This window comes from Schistocerca americana, chromosome 1 (assembly GCF_021461395.2).
Source record: "Schistocerca americana isolate TAMUIC-IGC-003095 chromosome 1, iqSchAmer2.1, whole genome shotgun sequence".
Classification (NCBI taxonomy): domain Eukaryota; kingdom Metazoa; phylum Arthropoda; class Insecta; order Orthoptera; family Acrididae; genus Schistocerca; species Schistocerca americana.
The window spans coordinates 81,867,243-81,890,575 of NC_060119.1; the positions used below are offsets into that span (position 1 = coordinate 81,867,243).

At 44.6% G+C, this 23,333-nt stretch overlaps 1 protein-coding gene across 2 annotated transcripts in view; it reads right to left on the bottom strand.

Moving 5' to 3' along the window:
* The window catches only part of LOC124548300 (leucine-rich repeat-containing protein 15), a 145,510-nt gene that overhangs the window by 93,275 nt on the left and 28,902 nt on the right, over nucleotides 1-23,333 (bottom strand). Inside the window, exon 1 of one of the 2 annotated variants that reach the window (XM_047125166.1) lies at nucleotides 12,157-12,277. The exons of the other annotated variant lie outside the window; for it this stretch is intronic. The gene's annotated coding sequence lies outside the window, so the exon portion shown is untranslated. Of the gene's footprint in view, nucleotides 1-12,156; nucleotides 12,278-23,333 lie in introns of those variants that run through there. 2 annotated transcript variants of the gene reach the window in all.

Here is a 23,333-nt window from a genome sequence, read left to right on the forward strand (position 1 = left end):
CTCGCGTAACGTTAGAAGGCCGGCTCGTGTGACACACGCACACGCACACACACACACACACACACACACACACACACACACACACACACACACACACGCCAGTGGTCAGAGCACAGACTTCCTGGCATTTTCAAGTAGGCCGCTACAGCACACGGCGTTACTCATTGCAATATGGATACTTTTCTATTCTATTTGTCTCCGGCTGCAATGCCGACTTTTGTTGCTAGAATAGATCCACAATGACTCCTCCTTTTAGCAGACTTACGTGTCACTGTGATGGTCAGACGCTAGTTCTTGTGACGGTTTCATTCGGATACAGATTTTTGAGCATTATCTCCACTGAAGGCTGAGTTTGGTATTCATAGTCTTCAGTTGCTTCTTAATGTCAGCCTTTTGAGTAGCTGGTCAAATACAAAATAATGGGTCTGCAATCAAGTGGCTTCATTCCCTCTTTGTATGCACTTCAAAAATGGTTCAAATGGCTTTAAGCACTATGAGACTTAACATCTGAGGTCATCAGTCCCCTAGAACTTAATCTAACTAACCTAAGTACATCACACACATCCATGCCCGAGGCTGGATTCGAACCTGCTACCGTAGGAGCAGCGCAGCTCCGGACTGAAGCGTCTAGAACCGCTCGGTCACAAAGGCCGGCATGTAGGCAGTTGTTTCCCTCGAACTGTATGGTTACAGTTCTAACCATGTTCTGGACTTTATGTGTGGAACATGGTTTCAGACAGACGGTGGCTAGTCTGCACTTTTCTTTGAGTGCTGCCTCAGCTTGCTTAGCGTGGCGGATTTCTACCACAGGGGAGGAACGTATTCGTCAGCGGAGTATCCAAATGCCAATGCTGTTGTTTTCATCAGTTGTGGTTTAGCACCACAATTTTAAGGAGGATATTGTTTCTACCACCGACTTACGTTTTGCTGTTGGCACAGTGCAGCTCATACATCAAGGCCAAGTCAAGGCAATCATTCATGTACTTGGCATTAACAAGAATCAATATACAGGATGTACATAATGTCCGGGAATACTTTCAATTATTTATTGCACAGCAACCAAAAACTGTACGTATATCATACATATGTCATTTTGAAGAGAAACCCTGAAAGTTTTTTTTTCATGTATCCCGCCACAGCGTAGTTTGGTAATTTGCCGATAGTCAGCGCTAGTCACAAACATGGCGAGTTCAGGTGCGGAGCGAGCTTTCTGTGTGTTGGAGTTCGACAAAAACAAGTGTGCTACAGGTCTTAAATGGATGTTTAGAACCAAGTACAATAAGAAGCCACGAACAAGGAAGTCCATTTACCACTGGCACAACAAATTCGTTACAACGGGTTGCTTGTGTCAAGCAAAGAGAAGCGGACGTCCCAGTGTGAGTGAAGTGAATGTGGAGCGCGTACGAGAGACATTCATAAGGAGTCCAAAGAAATCGGTGTTTCGTGCATCGAGTGAACTCGAAATGGCTCCAGTGGCAGTGTGGAAAGTCCTGCGACAGAAGCTGTCTATGAAACCACTCAAACTGGAGGTAGTGCAGAAGCTCAATTGCGACGACAAAAACAAGCGTTTGAGTTTTGTTCACAGTTGCAACAACTGATCGCTTAACTTTTAGCGTCGAAGCCACTTTTCACACTAATGGGAAAAGTGAACAGGCATAATTGTCGAATGCACTGGACCCCATTTTCATCGTGAAGTTCGTGGGTACCTGAACACGGAGCTGCCGCATCGACGGATCGGCCATGCTACAGAAGGGGACAGCTGTTTCATTAAATGGCCTCCCCGATCAACAGATCTCACTCCGTGTGACTTTTTTCTGTGGGGACACATTAAAGATCTGGTGTATGTACCGCCTCTACCACGTGATGTAGCAGAGCTCCGGGAGAGAATACGGGAAGCGGCTGCCACTGCCGACGATGCCATGCTGGGACGGGTATGGCAAGAATTCGATTACTGTATTGACGTCTGCCGCATCACTCATGGTTCGCATATCGAATATTTGTTAAAATAAATGTCAGAGTTTCTCTTTAAAATGCAATATCTATGACGTTTGTACAATGCTTAGTTCTTGTGCAATAAATAATTGAAAGCGTTCCCCAACTTTATGTACACCCTGCATAAAACGTGGATATGCAGTGTTGCTGTCACATTGTACCACAATAATAATTTCAGAGAAACGATAAACAGCCGGTTTAGAGGCACATATACCTTTCACTGACTTCGGAAAATTTGTCGACAGTGTGAACGGAAAGAAATTACGGATTTAATCTGAGGCTATAGAAAGCCTATCCAAGGACACAGAAAATAATAAACGTTGACAATAACAAAACATCCAATAAGGGACATGGAAATGGCTGTAGCTTGTCACCAACCTTGTGTAATGTGTAAGACAAATGATTTTATTTACAGCTGGAGACAGGAAGCAAGTCTGGGTATACAGATTACTCGAGATAAACGTGTTAATTTCATCATGCGTGTAGACGATGTAACAATTTTGGAAAAAGTGAAGATGAGTTGCAAAAGCCGAGTATCAACGACGTCAGTTAGGAAAAGAGAATATAACCTTCTCAGCCTTCTCAAGAAAGAAAAGTAAAATCATGAGAAATACCACACCTGCTCAAAAATAATAATAGATAATACTCCACTTGAGCAGGTCTCCAGCTTTAATTTTCTAGGATGCGATATAAGCTATGACATGGACAAGGTTAATATCAATTAATATGCGGTTTAATAAACAAATCATTCCAAAACAAAATACGGAAATAAGCAAAATTAAAATTTTCTTAAACCATGGCTACATCTGTATTGCTATCAAAGTAAATTACAAGCAACAGAAATGACATTTTTCATGAGAGTCAGAGATGCTGCCAAGGAAAACCGTAAAGGAAATGATGATATGGAGACTTAAATAGATATTTGTAATATTAATGGAAAGATTGAAGAGAATAAAACATTATGATAACATCAGCTACAAAGAATGAGTGCAGAGTTCCACGTCACGCCATGCTTCACCAGCCGAGAGAGAGAAGGGACCTACGAAGACCCAGAACGAGGGGGCAGTGAGAAATGAAGGCGGAACAGGCACAGGTGCCTAGACTTTGAAGTGCAAAAGAATAAGCAGAACACCGATATTCGATAACACTGAGTAATTCTTTAGAGTTCCTGTTCCCGTAATCAGTTATAGTTTGAACATTCCGCGGCGGTGAAGTACTACGGACTTGCATTACTATGCTTGTCAGTCTTGGTGACGTGCAAAGCGGGAACGAAATAACAACCAGTTCCAACAGAACTGGTTGAAGAATTGTTATCACCGGATTTTAGACAACCTGTGAGAAGCATCTGGTGTAGAGTACTGTTGTCAGTAAGAAGACGACACACCTACGTCCTTCATAACATTTTCCACCTGTGAATAGTTTTACGTACTGGGTGACCAGAGTAGTATTGCTAAGAACCCGTTCTTCAGGTGGACATCTTGGTGCCTCTCGAGGAACAATAGTTATTGTTTTTGGGCCATTTTCACCCAGACCATGATTTCTCCGACGTATGTAAGCAATGCATCCTACTTTTCCAGAGAACTGCAATAACATCTCGTAACACTATTTCTTTTGAGAATACTTCCCTCGTAAACATAAACACTTAATCTCACCGTTCGGCTAGAAGTTAAAAGCCTGAAGCATAGAACTCTTGGGACAGCGTTCGCATCCCGGGATATACACTACTGGCCATTAAAATTGCTACACCACGAGGATGACATGCTACACACGCGAAATTTAATTGACAGGAAGAAGATGCTGTGATATACAAATGATTAGCTTTTCAGAGCATTCACACACGGTTGCCGCGGTGGCGACACCTACAACGTGCTGACATGAGGAAAGTTTCCAACCGATTTCTCCTACACAAACAGCAGTTGACCGGCGTTGCCTGGTGAAACGTTGTTGTGATGCCTCGTGTAAGGAGGAGAAATGCGTACCATCACGTTTCCGACTTTGATAAAGGTCGGATTGTAGCCTATCGCGATTGTGGTTTATCGTATCGCGACATAGCCAATCGCGTTGGTCGAGATCCAATGACTGTTGGCAGAATACCGTATCGGTGGGTTCAGGAGGATAATACGGAACGCCGTGCTGGATCCCAACGGCCTCGTATCACTACAAGTCGAGATGACAGGCATCTCATCCGCATGGCTGAAACGGATCGTGCAGCCACGTCTCGATCCCTGAGTCAACAGATGGGGACGTTTGCAAGACAACAACCATCTGCACTAACAGTTCGACGACGTTTGCAGCAGCATGGGCAGCTCGGAGACCATGGCTGCGGTTACCCTTGACGCTGCATCACAGACAGGAGCGCCTGCGATGGTGTACTCAACGACGAACCTGGCTGCGCGAATGGCAAAACGTCATTTTTCCGGATGAATCCAGGTTCTGTTTACAGCATCATGATGTTCGCATCCGTGTTTGGCGACATCGCGGTGAACACACATTGGAAGCGTGTATTCGTCATCGCCATACTGGCGTATCACCTGGCGTGATAGTATGGGTGCAATTCGTTACACGTCTCGGTCACCTCTTGTTCGCATTGTCGGCACTTTGAACAGAACATTTCAGATGTGTTACGAACCGTGGCTCTACCCTTCATCCGATCCCTGCGAAACCCTACACTTCGGCAGGATAATGCACGACCGCATGTTGCAGGTCCTGTACGGGCCTTTCTGGATACAGAAAATGTTCGACTGCTGCTCTCCCCAGCACATTCTCCAGATCTCTCACCAATTGAAAACGTCTGGTCAATGGTGGCCGAGGAACTGGCTCGTCACAATACAGCAGTCACTACTCTTGATGAACTGTGGTATAGTGTTGAAGCTGCATGGGCAGCTGTACCTGTACACGCCATCAAAGCTCTGTTTGACTCAATGCCCAGGCATATCAAGGCCGTTATTACGGCCAGAGGTGGTTGTTCTGGGTACTGATTTCTCAGGATTTATGCACCTAAACTGCGTGAAAATGTAATCACATGTCAGTTCTGGTGTAATATATTTGTCCAATGAATACCCGTTTATCATCTGCGTTTCTTCACTGTGTAGCAATTTTAATGGCCAGTAGTGTATTATTTAGTAATTTGTAGTTTTACTTGGTTCGTCCTTTAGCACTTCGGCCATTGCTGGTCTACGCTATGCATTTCTTTTTTTTTTCCATTGCTCGGCCGCGACTACATTTCGAGTGGTTTTCTCAGAAGCCGGAAACAATGGAAGTGGAACGGCGCCATACGGTCGCAGACGGCACGTGTCCACGCGACGGTCACGAAGGGATCACAATGCACTGGCCGTCGGCGCTGAACGGGTCGCCTATGACTCACAATGCGCCATTGTGGGGCCTATCAGCAGGCAGCAGCGCTATTGCAAATATGGGCTGCCCCGTCTGCTGTTACATCCCTCCGTTTTGGTGAACTCGGACGACCACTTAATGACGATGACATCGCTGTACACAAGCCAGCGTTAAGTTCAAATCAAGGCACTGCACAACTTTACAGTCGGATTTATGAGATGAACAACCCCTTTTTGGTACGCATTTGACTATAAAATATTGATTCCAGTGTGGGCATCACAGGAGAACTGTCCCGAAAAGCAGCTTTGACTTCCTCCCCCACGTTGAGCACTTGTTACGCTCTTCTCGCAAATGACGTTCCCGCAACTTTAATACTAAACAGCACCGTGATAAACAATACCATTCCTTAGCGTCCGCCGCTGGGAGGAGTTGCATCGGCATCTTCGTGACACTCCCGCTCCTTCTAAACGAATCTGTGACCGAAAGTGCTCCCCTACTTTGGAAATTATGGTATATTGTAGAATCCGACTTCGAGGAAGATCAGTTTGGACGCTGTTAATTATCTTAGAAGATAGGCTAAGGAAAGGCAAACCTACATTTATAGCATTTGTAGACATAGACACAGCTTTTGACAATGTTGGCTTGAATACTCTTCGAAATTATTAAGGTAGAAGCGGTAAAATACAGGGAGAGAAAGGCTATCTACAACTTGTACAGAAACCAAACGGCAGTTATAAGAGTCGGGCTTGAAAGTGAAGCACTGGTTGAAAAGAGAGTGAGACAGGGTTGTAGCCTAGCAGTGGTTGAAAAGAGAGTGAGGCAGGGTTGTAGCCTAGCAGTGGCTGAAAAGAGATTGAGACAAAAAGCAAATGGCTCTGAGCACTATGGGACTTAACATCTGAGGTCATCAGTCCCCTAGAACTTGGAATTACTTAAACCTAACTAACCTAAGGACATCACACACATCCATGCCCGAGGCAGGATTCGAACCTGCGACCGTAGCAGTCGCGTGGTTCCGGACTGAAGCGCCTAGAACCGCTCGGCCACCGCGGCCGGCGAAAGTGAGACAGGGTTGCAGCCTATCTCCGATGCTATTCAACATGTACATTGAACAAGCAGTAAAGGAAACCAAACAAAAAGTTGGAGTAGGAATTAAAACTGAGGGAAAAGAAAAAAAAAAATGTGAGGTTTGCCGGTGACGTTATAATTCTGTCAGACACAACAAAGGACTTGGAACAGCAATTGCACGGAAGGAAAAGTATTTTGAAAGGAGGATAACACATGAACGTCTACAAAAGCAAAACAAAGATAATGAAATGTAGTAGAATTAAATTAGGGAATTATCAGAGAACGATACACTTAAAGTAGTAGATGAGTTTTGCTATTTGGGCAGGATAATAACTGATGATGGCTGAAATATAGAGGATATAAAATGTAGACTGGCAATGGCAAGAAAAGCATTTCTGAAGAAGAGAAATCTGTTAACATCCAATACAAATTTAAGTGTTACGAAGTTTTTCCTCAAGGAATTTGTCTTGAGTGTAGCCATGAATGGAAGGGAAACATTGACGATAAACAGTTTCGATGAAAAGAGGATAGAAGCTTTCGAAATGTGCTGCTACAGAACAATGCTGAAGATTAGATGGGTCGATCACGTAACTAATGAGAAAATACTGAATAGAATTGCGGAGACAAGATATTGGTGCCACGATCAAAAGAAGGGATCGTTTGATAGGACACATTCTGAGACATCAAGGGATCACCAATTTAGTATTTGAGGGAAGAGTGGGGGGAGACCAAGAGACGAACACAGTAAGCAGGTTCAGAAACATGTAGGTTGGAATAGTTATTCGGAGACGAAGAGACTCACACAGGATAGAGTAGCATGGAAGGCTGCATCAAACTAATCTTAGAACTGAAGACAATAACAACGCATTTCCTCTGTCAATTTTGCCTCGAAAGAGTCCCAGACTGCAGAGCAATGCCCAATTAGCAGTCCCGAAGATTCTTCAAATGAATATCACACTGGCGACGTCTGCCTTTCCTGCGATCAGTTTTGATTTTAAGTTGTTCCTTGCGCATACGCCCAAATATTTAACAGATGTTGGACTTTCGAGCCAATGGTCGGGTTTTTCAGCCTGCTAATCGGCAATACGTTGCATCTGTTTATATAGAAGGCCAACCATATATTTAATGGTTGTTCCTGTTTCGAGTGATTCTTTGGGATGCATGTAATCAAACAATATTTGTGCGCATTGAGTTACATTTGTCGAGGGTCAACTGTCAATCCTAGCACGAAGCGTCGATCTCTGCAGGTCTTCCTACATTTCGCTACAGTTTTCTTGCCTTGTGACTTCTCTGTGTACGGACGTATTACCCGAAGAACGTCATGGAGGTTACGGCGTTATCCACTAGGTCTAGGTCATCTATATATAGGAGATCTGTTCAAAAAATTCCGGAACTTTGTCCACAAAATTTTTCTACACTTACCTTCCACTTATTGTGCGTGGTCTCCTTCGAAACACTGAAATACTCTATTCCACGATTGATACAACGCTCCCAACGCCGTTTTCACTTCCGGAAGCAGTCTTGGTACGCCTCTTGCTGGATCGCGCGAAGCGCCGTCTGCGAATTTTCTTTTAGCTTGCCTATCGTTGCAAATCTTCGTCCTTTCAAATGGGTTTTCAACTTTGGAAATTAAAAAAGCGTCCGATGGGGCCAGATCTGGAGACTACGGAGGATGAGGCCGCACAGTGACGTCATTATTTGTGCAACAGTTACGCGCCAAAAGGGATGAATGTGCGGGTGCGTTATCGTGATACAAGAGCCATGAATTGTCTCGCCACATTTCACGGCGTTTCCTTCTCACGTTTTCTTGCAGGAGTCGCAACACGTCATGTTAGATTCTTCTGCAAATCTCGCGGACAGTCAGTTTTCGACTGGCGCGCACTATTTCGTTGACGTTCCTGGCTTGAGCGTCGTCGGTAGACATCAAAAGGCGTCCTGAACGAGGGTCATCTCTAACATCCGTCTCGCCATTTTCAGACAGTGTGAACCATCTGTAACACCGAGTACGGCTTACACACTCAATCACCGTGGGATTCCTGATCATTTGGTGCCTCTCTGTAAAGATTCTCTCGAGTTTCACGCAAAACTTAATGGAGACCTACTCAATACAGCACTGAACAATAACTGACAGACATACAACAATGAAACTTCCGGCAATTACACATTAAACACTGGCGTGTGCAGGGATGCCCACCGCATTTCGCTTCAGGACACTATTGGCGCAAAAATTACGAATGTTACGAAATCTTTTGAACAGACCTCGTATGTCAGGTAGAGAGGTAGTCTTATAGTACCACCTTGGTGTTCCTCCAAAGCTATTTTTACTTCTGAAGCTTTCTCTTCGTTGTGAGGAAACCTTCCATCCATTCACAAAGCTTGTGTGATATTCGGTGTGTACGTATTTTGATCACCGAACGAGAGAGCTGATCTGTGTCGAACGCCTTTCGAGAGTCAAGGAATACTGCAACAATGTGGTCATCCATATTTGCTTCCTTCTGTCTCTCGCAGATGAACAGAGCGAGCTACGTTACACACGCTCGTTGTTTGCGCAGTCCATCTTGATTCCTACAGAGGAGATTTTCAGTCTCAAGCTATTTCATTACACAGCAGCGTAAAAAATTGTTCCAAAATTTTTGAACATCTACACCTGTATGACTACTCTGCAATTCTCACTTAAGTGCCTGACAGAGGATTCTTCGAATTAGCTTTTCAGAGTAGCTCCACTCTCTAACATCGCGTAGGAATAACGAACATCTAAATCTTTCCAGAATGAGATTTTCACTCTGCAGCGGAGTGTGCGCTGATATGAAACTTCCTGGCAGATTAAAACTGTGTGCCCGACCGAGACTCGAACTCGGGACCTGCCAGGAAGTTTCATATCAGCGCACACTCCGCTGCAGAGTGAAAGTCTCATTCTGGAAACATCCCCCAGGCTGTGGCTAAGCCATGTCTCCGCAATATCCTTTCTTTCAGGAGTGCTAGTTCTGCAAGGTTCGCAGGAGAGCTTCTGTAAAGTTTGGAAGGTAGGAGACGAGGTACTGGCAGAGGTGAAGCTGTGAGTACCGGTCGTGAGTCGTGCTTCGGTAGCTCAGATGGTAGAGCACTTGCCCGCGGAAGGCAAAGGTCCCGAGTTCGAGTCTCGGTCGGGCACACAGTTTTAATCTGCCAGGAAGTTTCATCTAAATCTTTATTTGTGAGCTCCGATTTCGCTATTTTATTACGATGATCATTTTCCCTTACGTACCTTGGCGACAGTAACATATTTTCGCTTTCGGAGGAGAAAGGTGGTGATTGAAATTTCGTGAAAAGATCTAGCTGCAATTATTATTCCACCCAAACTCACGTATAATATCCGCGACACTCTCTCCCTATTTCACCATAGTAAAAAACGAGCTGACCTTCTTTGGACCTTTTTTATGTCCTCCGTCAGTCCCACGTGGTAAGGATCCTATACCGCACAGGAGTACTTTAGCAGAGGACGGAAAAGCTTGGTGTAAGCAGTCTCTTTAGCAGACCTGTTGCATCTTCTAACTATTGCGTCAATAAAACGCAGCCTTCGGTTTTCCTCCCCCACAACATTACCTATGTGATCGTTCCAATTTAAGCTGTTCGAAACTGTAATTCCTAGGTATTTAGTTTAGTCAAAAAATGGTTCAAATGGTTCTATGCTCTATGGGACTTCCATCTGAGGTCATCAGTCCCCTAGCCTTAGAACTAGTTAATCCTAACTAACCTAAGGACATCACACACATCCATGACCGAGGCAGGATTCGAACCTGCGACCCTAGCAGCAGCGCGGTTCCGGTCTGAAGCGCCTAGAACCGTTAGGCCACAGCGGCCGGCTTTAGTTTTTCGAGAGCCTTTAAATATTTGTGAATTATCATGTGACCAAAATTTAAAAGATTTCTTTTCGTACTCATGAGGAAGACTTCATGGTTTTCCTTATTCAGACACAATTGCCACTTTTCGCACCATGCGGATATAGCGTCTAAGTCAAAGTGCAATTGGATTTGCTCTTCTGACGACTGGACAAGACGGTAAATGACAGGATCATCCGCAAACAGTCTAAGAGACCTGCTCACATTGTCACCTAAATCGTTTAAATAGATGACGAACGGGAGAGGGCGTATAACACTTCCTTGGGGAACGTCCGTTTCGATGATTTTCCGTCGACTGCTACGAACTTAACCTCTCTGACAGAAGCCACGAATACAGTCTCACAGTTGAAGCGATACGAGTGTTGCATAGGCACGCAACTTAGTCAGATGTCTCTTGTGAGGAACGGCCTTTTGGAAATATAGACATGCGGATTCAATTTGAGATGTGGATCGCACTCATTGCGTTGTTGTTGTTGTTGTGGTCTTCAGCCCTAAAACTGGTTTTATGCAGCTCTCCATGCTACTCTATCGTGTGCACACCTCTTCATCTCCGAATAACTGCTGCAACCTACAACCCTTCCAACAACAATCCATCTCTTGGTCTCCCTCTATGATTTTTATCGACCCCCCCCCCTCCCAATTCCCTCCAATACCAAACTGATGAGCCCTTGATGTCTCAGCACATGTCCCACCAACCGATCCCTTTTTAGCCAGGTTGCGCCACAAATTTCTTTTCTCCACAATTCTATCCAGTACCTCCTCATTAGTTACGTGATCTACCCATCTGATCTTCAGCGTTCTACTGCAGCACCACATTTCAAAAGCTTCTCTTCCTGTCTAAAATGCTTATCGTCAATGTTTCACTACCATAAATGGCTACACGCCATATAAATACTTCCACAAAACTCTTAGCAACAATTTAAATCTATATTCGATGTTAACCAGTTATCCTTCTTCACAAACACTTTATTTGCTACAGCTAGTTTACATATTACATCCTCTCTACTTAGGCCACCAGAAGTTATTTTGCTGCCCAGATGACAAAACTCATCTACTACTTTAAAGTGCCTCATTTCCTAATCTAATTCCCTCTATACTACCTGATTTAAGTCGACATCATTCCATTATCCTTGTTTTGTTTCTATTCATGTTTATCTTATACCCTCTTTTCAATACAATGGCCATTCCGTTCAACTACTCTTCCAAGTCCTTTGCTGTCTCTGACAGAATTATATTGACTTCGGCAAACCACTCAGTTTTGTCTTCTCCCTGAACTTTATTTACTTTCTATTCCAAATTTCTGTGTGGTTTCCTGTACTGCTTGCTCAGTGTACAGATTGAATAATGTCAGAGTAGACTACAACCCTGTCTCACTCCCTTCTCAACCACTACTTCCCTTTCATGCCCCTCGACTCTTATAACTGCCCTCTGGTTTCTGTACAAATTGTAAATAGCCTTACGCTCCCTGTATTTTACCCGTGGTACCTTCAGAATTTCAAAGCCAGTATTCTAGTCAACGTTGTCAAAAGCTTTCTCTGAGTCTACAAACGCTAAAAACGGATGTTTCCCTTTCCTTAACCTATCTTCTCAAATAAGTCGTAGGGACAGTATTGCCTCGGCTTCTACAAAGAATTGTATTAGTATCTTAGAAGCATGACTTATTAAACGGAAAGTTCGGTAATATTTAGATCTGTCAGCGCCAGCTTTCTCTGGAACTGGAATTGTACTCATTAGTATGTGCGGATAAAGAGCTAGTTGCGATTCACAAGAACGATATTTTATGAATCCGTGCCGACGATGTGTTAAGAGACCGTTTTCCTCGAGGTGATTCGAGAACAGTGGCTCGGTTCTCCGCAGTACAAAGACACGCGGCGTGGTCACGTACCTCTGACAGCGGACGGTAGACCTGCAACTCACTCGGGCACCCACCGGCAACTGCACTGCACAGAACCGGCTCTCGCCGCCCGGCTGGGGACTCGCGTTGCGGCGGTCAGGGCTGGCAACATGGCGGCGCCAACAGCTGTGTCCGGACGCGTCACCTTGGGGCGCCCCTCCAGCTGCTTTGCAAAACACTCCAGGCGCCTCTGCGCAACCGCGCGTCCGCAGCGAGCCTGCTGCTCCGCAACAGGTGTCCGCGAGGGAGCGGAGGGGGAAGCCCATATACTGATATACCCAGGAACCTTCATTTGTTCTGTGTACACACCTGCAATCGGTAGCTCAGGTCGGCTGCGAAGAGTGACGCGGGAAGCCGCTTTCCTCGCTCCCCTCAGAAACTCCTCCTCCACCTCGAGCAGTCGTCTGCCGCATTATTGCATAGTGTCGGGGATTCACATGCCACAGAAGTTCCGGCACAGTAAAGCTATGTCCACACGATGACTCTTCCCACGTCTACTGACGCACGGTAATAAAAGTGCATGGACAAAAAATTGTGGAAAGAACGCTTGTACGCATGTGCGTCCTGGTTTCCGCATGTTGCCTCAAGGCGCGAGCAGCCTGCTATGGTTCTCCGTCTTTGCTTACGAGCTTGTGCTGTATTTATTGGATGAAAACGAGGCAGGAAAAGATAACACTAAAGCGAATGTTGGTATAGAAGTATCTACATAACAGAGGTACGAGAAATACAGAGAGACAATAAAGACAATAATGTCTTGTTTGCAAATTTCAGAAGGAGGCCACAGCGAGATTTTAGGTTTTCTGCTTGGGAAAATGCAGCGCTGAGGCTGAGAACAACGTTTTTCGTTAGCTGGTAGCCGGCGATTTACACGAATATCAGTTTGAACTATTTAGTTCGCATTTCAGCGATTATTCCTGAAACTGAGAAATAATGAAAGGAGATTTTCAGTCGTTATGTGAAGGTTAATTAACTTTCAATCTGTATTTTATTTTATTTAAAAAGTTGCTTACACAACTTTAATCATGAAGCGTCAAAGAAACTGTTATAGGTATGCTTATTCAAATACAGAGATATGAAAACAGGTAGAATACGGCGCTGCGGTCGGCAGTGCCTGTATACGACAAAAAGTTTCTGGCGCAGTTGTTAGATCGCGTACTGCTGCTACTATGGTAGGTTATCACGATTTAAGTGAGTTTGACCGTAGTGTTATAGTCGGCGCACGAGCGATTACACACTGAAGCGCCAAAGAAACTGGTATAGGTTTCCTTATCCAAATACGGAGGTATGAAAACAGGCAGAATACGGCACTGGGGTCGGAATACGGCGCTGAGGTCGGCAATGTCTATATATAAGACTAAACGTGTATGGCGCAGTTGTTAGATCGGTTACTGCTGGTACAATGGCAGGTTATCAAGATTTAAGTGAGTCTGAGCGTGGTGTCATAGTCGGCGCACGAGCGTTGGGACATAGCATCTCCGAGGTAGCGACGAAGTGGGGATTTTCCCCGTGCGACCATTTTACGAGTGTACCGTGAATATCAGGAATCCGGTAAAACGTCAAATCTCCGACATCGCTGCGGCCGGAAAAAGATCCTGCAAGAACGGGACCAACGACGACTGAAGAGAATCGTTCAGTGTGATAGAAGTGCAACCCTTCCGCAAATTGGTGCAGATGTCGATGCTGGGCCATCAACAAGTGGCAGCGTGAGAACTATTCAACGAAACATCATCGATATGGGCTTTCGGAGCGGAAGGCCCACTCGTGTACCCTTGATGACTGCACGACACAAAGGTTTACGCCTCGCCTGGGACCATCAACACCGACACCAACAATGGACTGTTGATGACTGGAAACATGTTGCCTGGTCGGACGAGTCTCTTTGCATATAATATCGAGCGACTGGACGTGTATAGGTATGGGGACAACCTCATGAACCCAGGAACCCTGCCATGTCACCAGGGGCTGTTCAAGATGGTGGTGGCTCTGTGATGATGTGGGGCGGGTGCAGTTGGGAGTAATATGGGGTCCCTAATCCGTTCTAGATACGACTTTGACAGATGACACGTACATAAAGCATCCTGTCTGATCATCTGCTTCCATTCATGTCCATTGTGCATTACGACGGACTTGGGCAATTCCAGCAGGACAGTGCGACACCCCACAGGTCCATAATTGCTACAAAGTGGCTCCAGGGACACCCTTCTGAGTTTATAGACTTCCGCTGGCCACTAAAATTCCCACACATGAACAATATTGAGCGTATCTGGGATGCCTTGCAACGTGCTGTCCAGAAGACATCGCCAACCCCTCGCACTCTTACGGATTTATGGGCAGCCGTATTACATTAGTCGAGTCCATGTCACGTCGTGTTGCGGCACTTCTGCGTGCTCGCGGGGGCCCTACCGATATTAGGCAGGCCGTTTCTCTGGCTCTACAGTGTATTATGTTTAAAGTTTAAGAAAGTAAGAGCCAACTGTCTTGCCGCAATGGTAATACCGGTTCCCGTCAGATCACCGAAGTTAAGCGCTGCCAGGATGGGCTAGCACTTGGGTGGGTGACCATGCGGTCCGCCGAGCGTTATTGGCAAGCGGGGTGCACTCAGCCCTTGTGAGGCAAACTGAGGAACTACTTGATTGAGAAGTAGCGGCTCCGGTCTCGGAAACTGACGACAGCCGGGAGTGCAGTGTGCTGACCACACGCCCCTCTATATCCGCATCCAGTGACGGCTGTGGGCTGACGATGATACGGCGGCCGGTCGGTACCTTTGGGTCTTCACGGCGTCTTCAGCCGGAGTTTAGTTTCAGTTTTAAGAAACTCAGGAAAGTATTATTGCTAGGAATTGTGTAACGTCTTGAAGCTGTGTAACTCAAGTCGCGCATATTACCCGACTATATTGGCTCAGTATTTGAGAATCAGACCGCTTAACGACTTCCAGCTAACTTTATACGTTTTACGATACGTGTCGATTCGACTCTCTCCACTTTGCTCTGTCCTGTGCGTATTCCACAATGTCGGTACTTCGTTCTTTTCCTAAATGTCATCCAGCTTCGAACTATACTCCATTACTGTAAAATCTGAATATAGTTGAACCTACGATAACGATGGAAACTGAAAAAATGAATTAAATTTTGTGCCATTCCCAGGACTCGAACCCAGATCTCCATGCTTACTAGACAGGAATGCTAGCCATTACGTCACTGCAGCAGTAAATCAAACATTACTGCGAGGACTACGAAAGTCCACCGCCGTAAGACAAACTTCAGTTCACATCTTCAGCTTATTTTCCCCTTTGTAACCCGTCTAATCAGAATCGACAGCAGACCAACACCGACAACGATAGTTCAGGCATACATGCCGACGTCGCAAGCTGAAGTTGAACAGATAGAGAAAGTGTATGAGGATATTGAAAGGGTAATGCAGTATGTAAAGGGGGACGAAAATATAATAGTCATGGGCGACTGGAATGCAGTTGTAGGGGAAGGAGTAGAAGAAAAGGTTACAGGACAATATGGGCTTGGGACTAGGAATGAAAGTGGAGAAAGACTAATTGAGTTCTGTAACAAGTTTCAGCTAGTAATAGCGAATACCCTGTTCAAGAATCACAAGAGGAGGAGGTATACTTGGAAAAGCCCGGGAGATACGGGAAGATTTCAATTAGATTACATCATGGTCAGACAGAGATTCCGAAATCAGATACTGGACTGTAAGGCGTACCCAGGAGCAGGTATAGACCCAGATCACAATATAGCAGTGATGAAGAGTAGGCTGAAGTTCAAGACATTACGCAAAGAAGTGGGATACGGAAGTACTGAGGAATGACGAGATACGTTTGAAGTTCTCTAACGCTATAGATACAGCAATAAGGAATAGCGCAGTAGGCAGTACAGTTGAAGAGAAATGGACATCTCTAAAAAGGGCCATCACAGAAGTTGGGAAGGAAAACATAGGTACAAAGAAGGTAGCTGCGAAGAAACCATGCGTAACTGAAGAAATACTTCAGTTGATTGATGAAAGGAGGAAGTACAAACATATTCCGGGAAAATCAGAAATACAGAAATACAAGTCGCTGAGGAATGAAATATATAGGAAGTACAGGGAAGCTAAGACGAAATGGCTGCAGGAAAAATGTGAAGACATCGAAAAAGACATGATTATCGGAAGGACAGACTCAGCATACAGGAAAGTCAAAACAACCTTTGGTGGCATTAAAAGCAACGGTGGTAACATTAAGAGTGCAACGGGAATTCCACTGTAAAATGCAGAGGAGAGAGCAGATAGGTGGAAAGAATACATTGAAAGCCTCTATGAGGGTGAAGATTTGTCTGATGTGATAGAGGAAGAAACAGGAGTCGATTTAGAAGAGATAGGGGATACAGAATTAGAATCGGAATTTAAAAGGGCTTTGGAGGACTTACGGTCAAATAAGGCAGAAGGGATAGATAATATTCCATCAGAATTTCTAAAATCATTGGGGGAAGTGGCAAAAAAACGACTATTCACGTTGGTGTGTAGAATATATGAGTCTGGCGACATACCATCTGACTTTCGGAAAAGCATCATTCACACAATTCCGAAGACGGCAAGAGCTGACAAGTGCGAGAATTATCGCACAATCAGCTTAACAGCTCATGCATCGAAGCTGCTTACAAGATTAATATACAGAAGAATGGAAAAGAAAATTGAGAATGCGCTAGGTGACGATCAGTTTGGCTTCAGGAAAAGTAAAGGGACGAGAGAGGCAATTCTGACGTTACGGCTAATAATGGAAGCAAGGCCAAAGAAAAATCAAGACACTTTCATAGGCTTTGTCGACCCGGAAAAAGCGTTCGACAATATAAAATGGTGCAAGCTGTTCGAGATTCTGAAAAAAGTAGGGGTAAGCTATAGGGAGAGACGGCTCATACACAATATGTACAACAACCAAGAGGGAATAATCAGAGTGGACGATCAAGAACGAAGTGCTCGTATTAAGAAGGGTGTAAGACAAGGCTGTAGCCTTTCGCCCCTACTCTTCAATCTGTACATCGAGGAAGCAATGATGGAAATACAAGAAAGGTTCAGGAGTGGAATTAAAATACAAGGTGAAAGGATATCAATGATACGATTCGCTGATGACATTGCTATCCTGAGTGAAAGTGAAGAAGAATTAAATGATCTGCTGAACGGAATGAACAGTCTAATGAGTACACAGTATGGTTTGAGAGTAAATCGCAGAAAGACGAAGGTAATGAGAAGTAGTAGAAATGAGAACAGCGAGAAACTTAACATCAGGATTGATGGTCACGAAGTCAATGAAGTTAAGGAATTCTGCTACCTCGGCAGTAAAATAACCAATGACGGACGGAGCAAGGAGGACATCATAAGCAGACTCGCTATGGCAAAAAAGGCATTTCTGGCCAAGAGAAGTCTACTAATATCAAATACCGGCCTTAATTTGAGGAAGAAATTTCTGAGTATGTACCTCTGGAGTACAGCATTGTATAGTAGTGAAACATGGACTGTGGGAAAACCGGAACAGAAGAGAATCGAAGCATTTGAGATGTGGTGCTACAGACGAATGTTGAAAATTAGGTGGACTGATAAGGTAAGGAATGAGGAGGTTCTACGCAGAATCGGAGAGGAAAGGAATATGTGGAAAACACTGATAAGGAGAAGGGACAGGATGATAGGACATCTACTAAGACATGAGGGAATGACTTCCATGGTACTAGAGGCAGCTGTAGAGGGTAAAAACTGTAGAGGAAGACAGAGATTGGAATACGTCAAGCAAATAATTGAGGACGTAGGTTGCAAGTGCTACTCTGAGATGATGAGGTTAGCACAGGAAAGGAATTCGTGGCGGGCCGCATCTAACCAGTCAGTAGACTGGTAATGGGGAAATACTGCACCTCACGTGTAGTTGATTTAATGTCTCAAAAATGGTTCAAATGGCTCTGAGCACTATGGTTCTTAACTGCTGAGGTCATCAGTCTCCTAGAACTTTGAACTACTTAAACCTAACTAACCTAAGGACATCACACACATCCATGCCCGAGGCAGGATTCGAACCTGCGACCGTAGCGGTCGCGCGGTTCCAGACTGTAGCGCCTAGAACCGCTCGGCCATTCCGGCCGGCTTTAATGTCTCAAGGGCAGACTACCTGTAGGGAATGACAGGTTCGGATTAATCTTTTGTTTTCTCTACTCGAAGAATGAAGATCTGCCACAGATCTGAGCCTAGCATACTTCACAGAGCGGCCATAGCCCTGAGCCCTAATGAGGCGTGGACGCCCAACATCTCGCCGCCTGCACGCGATTTCACCGTCCTTCAACCGCTTTCCACAGACGCTTCCAGAGACCAGGAAGCGAACAGCCAGTCAGCTTCGTCGTTTCCGAGATGCTCGTTCCCAGGCACCGAACTGTAACAGTGTGTCCTCTTACGTCTCTGGATTTCCCCATATGAGGCCCGCATCGTCACCAGAATGATTTCCCATTCGTCTCTGTTCTACTTCCACAGGATGTATTATAATTCATGGCTGAAACGCGTGCAGTTGAAAGTTCGAGGTACTAGAAGCAAACAAGTCTCGACTGCGACTTTGTGGTTACCAGCCACCACTGACGTGATCCTACCGATCCTTAATGTGGTCCGTCCTTGTTTACATTAGAAACACGATTCACACGACAGTACAGTACACGGCCAGAGAGCCACTCGTGTCAGTTGTTTGCGTGGTGTCAAGATCACCTGATCTGAACCGGATGGTTTCCTGTGTTTGAGGGCCACCTTCACGGTGTAGTGTACCTTACTCCGGCTAAGAATTGAAGAAATGGAGTAGGGACTTGTCAGTGCCTTTCAAGAATTTCGAAATGATCCAGGCGTGTTTGAAAGGGCTAGAAACTCACAGCGGCGACGGGTACAGGCCAGCATCCAGGTACAAGAACGACACTTTGAACAGCTCCTTTACCTACGAGTACAATCATGTACGAGGGTAATCCCAATAGTAAGGTCTCCTATTTTTTATAAGTACATAGACCTGTTTACTTGTACAATAGTTTACATCAGTTTACAGCTTGAACATTTAGCTATTTTTCGACATATTCGCCATTTCTGTCGATGCATTTTTGTAGACGCTGTGGCAGTTTTTGCATGCCCATGTCATACCAGCTCGGCGCCATGCTGTTTAGAAGTCAATATTGACATACAAAAATGCCTCATTTAACATTCACACCCATGTCGCAGTGCGGGTGTGAATTCTTGAATTCTGGTTTATAGGGCAGCCATTCTACCCCAACTGTCACTTAAACCTCCCATTAAAAGCCATTAACTCACTTTTTCAGAAGCTGCGACAAAGCGACGAAATCTGATAAAATGGCCGCATGAGTACTCAACAGATACGCAATTGTTGTTGTTGTTGTTGTGGTCTTCAGTCCTGAGACTGGTTTGATGCAGCTCTCCATGCTATCCCTCTTGGTCTCCCTCTACGATTTTTACCCTCCACGCTGCCCTCCAATACTAAATTGGTGATCCCTTGATGCCTCAGAACATGTCCTACCAACCGATCCCTTCTTCTGGTCAAGTTGTGCCACAAACTTCTCTTCTCCCCAATCCTATTCAATACTTCCTCATTAGTTATGTGATCTACCCATCTAATCTTCAGCATTCTTCTGTAGCACCACATTTCGAAAGCTTCTATTCTCTTCTTGTCCAAACTATTTATCGTCCATGTTTCACTTCCATACATGGCTACACTCCATACGAATACTTTCAGAAATGACTTCCTGACACTTAAATCAATACTGGATGTTAACAAATTTCTCTTCTTCAGAAACGCTTTCCTTGCCATTGCCAGCCTACATTTTATATCCTCTCTACTTCGACCATCATCAGTTATTTTGCTCCCCAAATAGCAAAACTCCTTTACTACTTTAAGTGCCTCATTTCCTAATCTAATTCCCTCAGCATCACCCGACTTAATTAGACTACATTCCATTATCCTTGTTTTGCTTTTGTTGACGTTCATCTTATATCCTCCTTTCAAGACACTGTCCATTCCGTTCAACTGCTCTTCCAAGTCCTTTGCTGTCTCTGACAGAATTACAATGTCATCGGCGAACCTCAAAGTTTTTATTTCTTCTCCATGAATTTTAATACCTACTCCGAATTTTTCTTTTGTTTCCTTTACTGCTTGCTCAATATACAGATTGAACAACATCGGGGAGAGGCTACAACCCTGTTTTACTCCCTTCCCAACCACTGCTTCCCTTTCATGTCCCTCGACTCTTATAACTGCCATCTGGTTTCTGTACAAATTGTAAATAGCCTTTCGCTCCCTGTATTTTACCCCTGCCACCTTTAGAATTTGAAAGAGAGTATTCCAGTCAACATTGTCAAAAGCTTTCTCTAAGTCTACAATTTCCAACATTTACCACCCGCGAAATTTAACAGTAATGTTTTCTCCCGTTTCACCCCAACAGATACAAGTTTCTATTATTAATGATATTCAGTCTCGATCTTGTGTCGCCGGTTCTGTGGCTCTCAGCGTGCACCAGCCTCCGTACCTGGTTCAAGGGACTCGTGGCAAGAGCCCTACCCAACTGCAGCCCACCTCAGCAGGAGCGAACCTAGTTTGCACGTGCCAGAGCTATAGTGATGGCTCAGAATATTAGAATCACATACGAACACTAATACTGTCAAGCACTGGTTTGCTGTATGCCACATATGGATTGGAAGAATTACCAAAACTGTATACTTTTCGTACCATAAACGGCACCGACACGTTCCGACGTGGATTCACCAAAACCAGACCTTTCCGTTTTTCATACCATATATGGCAGCAATACGTTACCCGCCAGATTAGGCGAGAGCGCTAATGCGCTGCTTCCTGGACTGGGGTAGGCGCGCCGGCCCCGGATCGAATCCGTCCAGCGGATTACCGACGTAGGTCGGTGTGCCGGCCAGCCTGGATGTGGTTTCTAGGCGGCTTTCCACATCCCGCTAGGTGAATACCGGGCTGGTCCCCACGTTCCGCCTCAGTTACACGACTCGCAGATGTCTGAACACGTTAGTACTATTCCATGAATTATACTAGACGCATACAGCTGGGGTACACTAATTCCGTCCCAGGGCGGTACGGGGTGACGGCAGGAAGGGTATCCGGCCACCCCTTAACACTAACATTGCCAAATCCGTTCCTAACAATGCCGACCCAGCGTCAGCCCAGGACATGGCACCAGTGAAAGGGGAAGAAAACGGCAGCAATACGTTGCGACATGGATTCTACAATGTCTTGGCACCCAACAACAGATGTGTACGCCTCAACTGTCCTTGCTAACAACCAGCCATGACAGAGAACAGAAGTTCCCCACTTCCCGCTGCCCGACTAACACCACGCAAGCGCTTCCGATGTGTTTCCTATGCACGGCTACACTGTTGACAAAAGTGGGGAGGGGGGAAGGGTGGGCAGCCTAATGACACCGCCCCCTCCCAAAAAGCATTTTACTAAAAGCTTTTTTCTTCATACACTGAGTTCCAAATTTTTAAGCTAACTTTCGGGGAATAAGGTACCGTTTAAACTCTGCAAGGACATTTGGAGTAAAAAATCGATCTTCATGAATGCGAAAATTACACTCTATGAAACCGCTATAAAACCGCAGTCGCTCTATGCGGATGAGTGCATGGAAAAAGTGGAAGAGAATCTTTCGAGAGATTGTGAGACCCACCGTAAACGAAACTGGCAACTACAAATTAAGGAGTAACAAAGAGCACATCAAAAAACTTCCGAAACGCTCACACACAATCCGAAGGAGGCGATTCAGTTCATTTGGACACGTAAAATAATGGAGGATAATTGACTAACTAAACAATTCTTGCAATATTTCAGGTTACTCATATAGGCTGGCTATACTGCGCTGTACTGGCCTCAGTTATTAATGTATATACGGGACGCATACCGGCCTTCACCAGCATTTACTATGTACCTACGTAGATAAGATTTTGACGTTGATACCTCAATCAGGATACTTTATGGTATCAACATAGGATTAAACAGCTAACCGGTTGCACGTAATTGGTAGGGTCATTGACCTAGGTTTCGAAACCTACTAGGGGTGTCTTAATCAGAACGAAAATTTTGATACGGCGTAAAATTACATTGCTGAAAAGCAATGGTCAGAATTTAGAGCACCTATGCTCACGTCAAAAGTGAAATAGCTGCTCTAAATTCTGACCATTGCTTTTTTAGCAATGTAATTTTACGATTTCTCAAAATTTTCAGTCTGATGAAGGCACCCTAGTAGATGTCGAAATCTACGTCAATGTACCTACCAATTATGTGCAACCGGTTGGCGTTTAATCCTATATTGAAACACTATACTGTTGTTGAGTAGTAGACATGTTTAAAACTTAATGGTATGTATAGCTGGCATGTATTGCTGTTAATCACGTAAATATTTTTTTTTATATATTTCTTATGTATAGCCAGACCTGTTATAGATTTTGCTTCAGCTAACCGAACTTAGTTGGTTACACCATTGTTTTCCTATTTGTAACAGATCTGAAGATGGCAGTATCCGAAACTGATAACCGTGAATTGTAACATTTGTGTGATCGAGATTGACCTTTACAATCAAAGTGCCATAACATGATCGCGGACTCATTTAACGACCTTAAATTTGTGCCTACTAGGGACAAGAATGAGGTAACACTGTTACTTAAAATAAATATGCGCACTACAAAAGATACAATGAAAATCTGGTTTAACAAATTCTGTTTGGATGGGAGGATTACTCTTAAATATGTTAATGACAAGATTAATAATCTTTCTACAAATAAATATGAAGGAGGAATGAACATAAACAACAAACTTCAAGGCGTTTGAAGAAAAAGAGAAGTGGATATATGTTCACTCAGGAAGAATAACAACAGCAATGAGGGAAATGAAAATTTGTTGGGGAGATGGGAATAAGCACGTCGTTCAGAAGAACAGTTCCTCTAAGTTACTGTTTCACGTTGTCCACAGTTGCCCACTGCCGACGAGAGAAGAGGAAGAAAAGGAACTGCACAAGAATGTAAAGTTTTTCTTCCACGCGACCCTCGAGGCTCATTATTCACGCTCTCCCGCAGCGGGTTCGCGACACATTGTTTTCTGTGAGTTGCAGGTCTGGTATCACAGAACATACTTTCGAGGTGCGTCA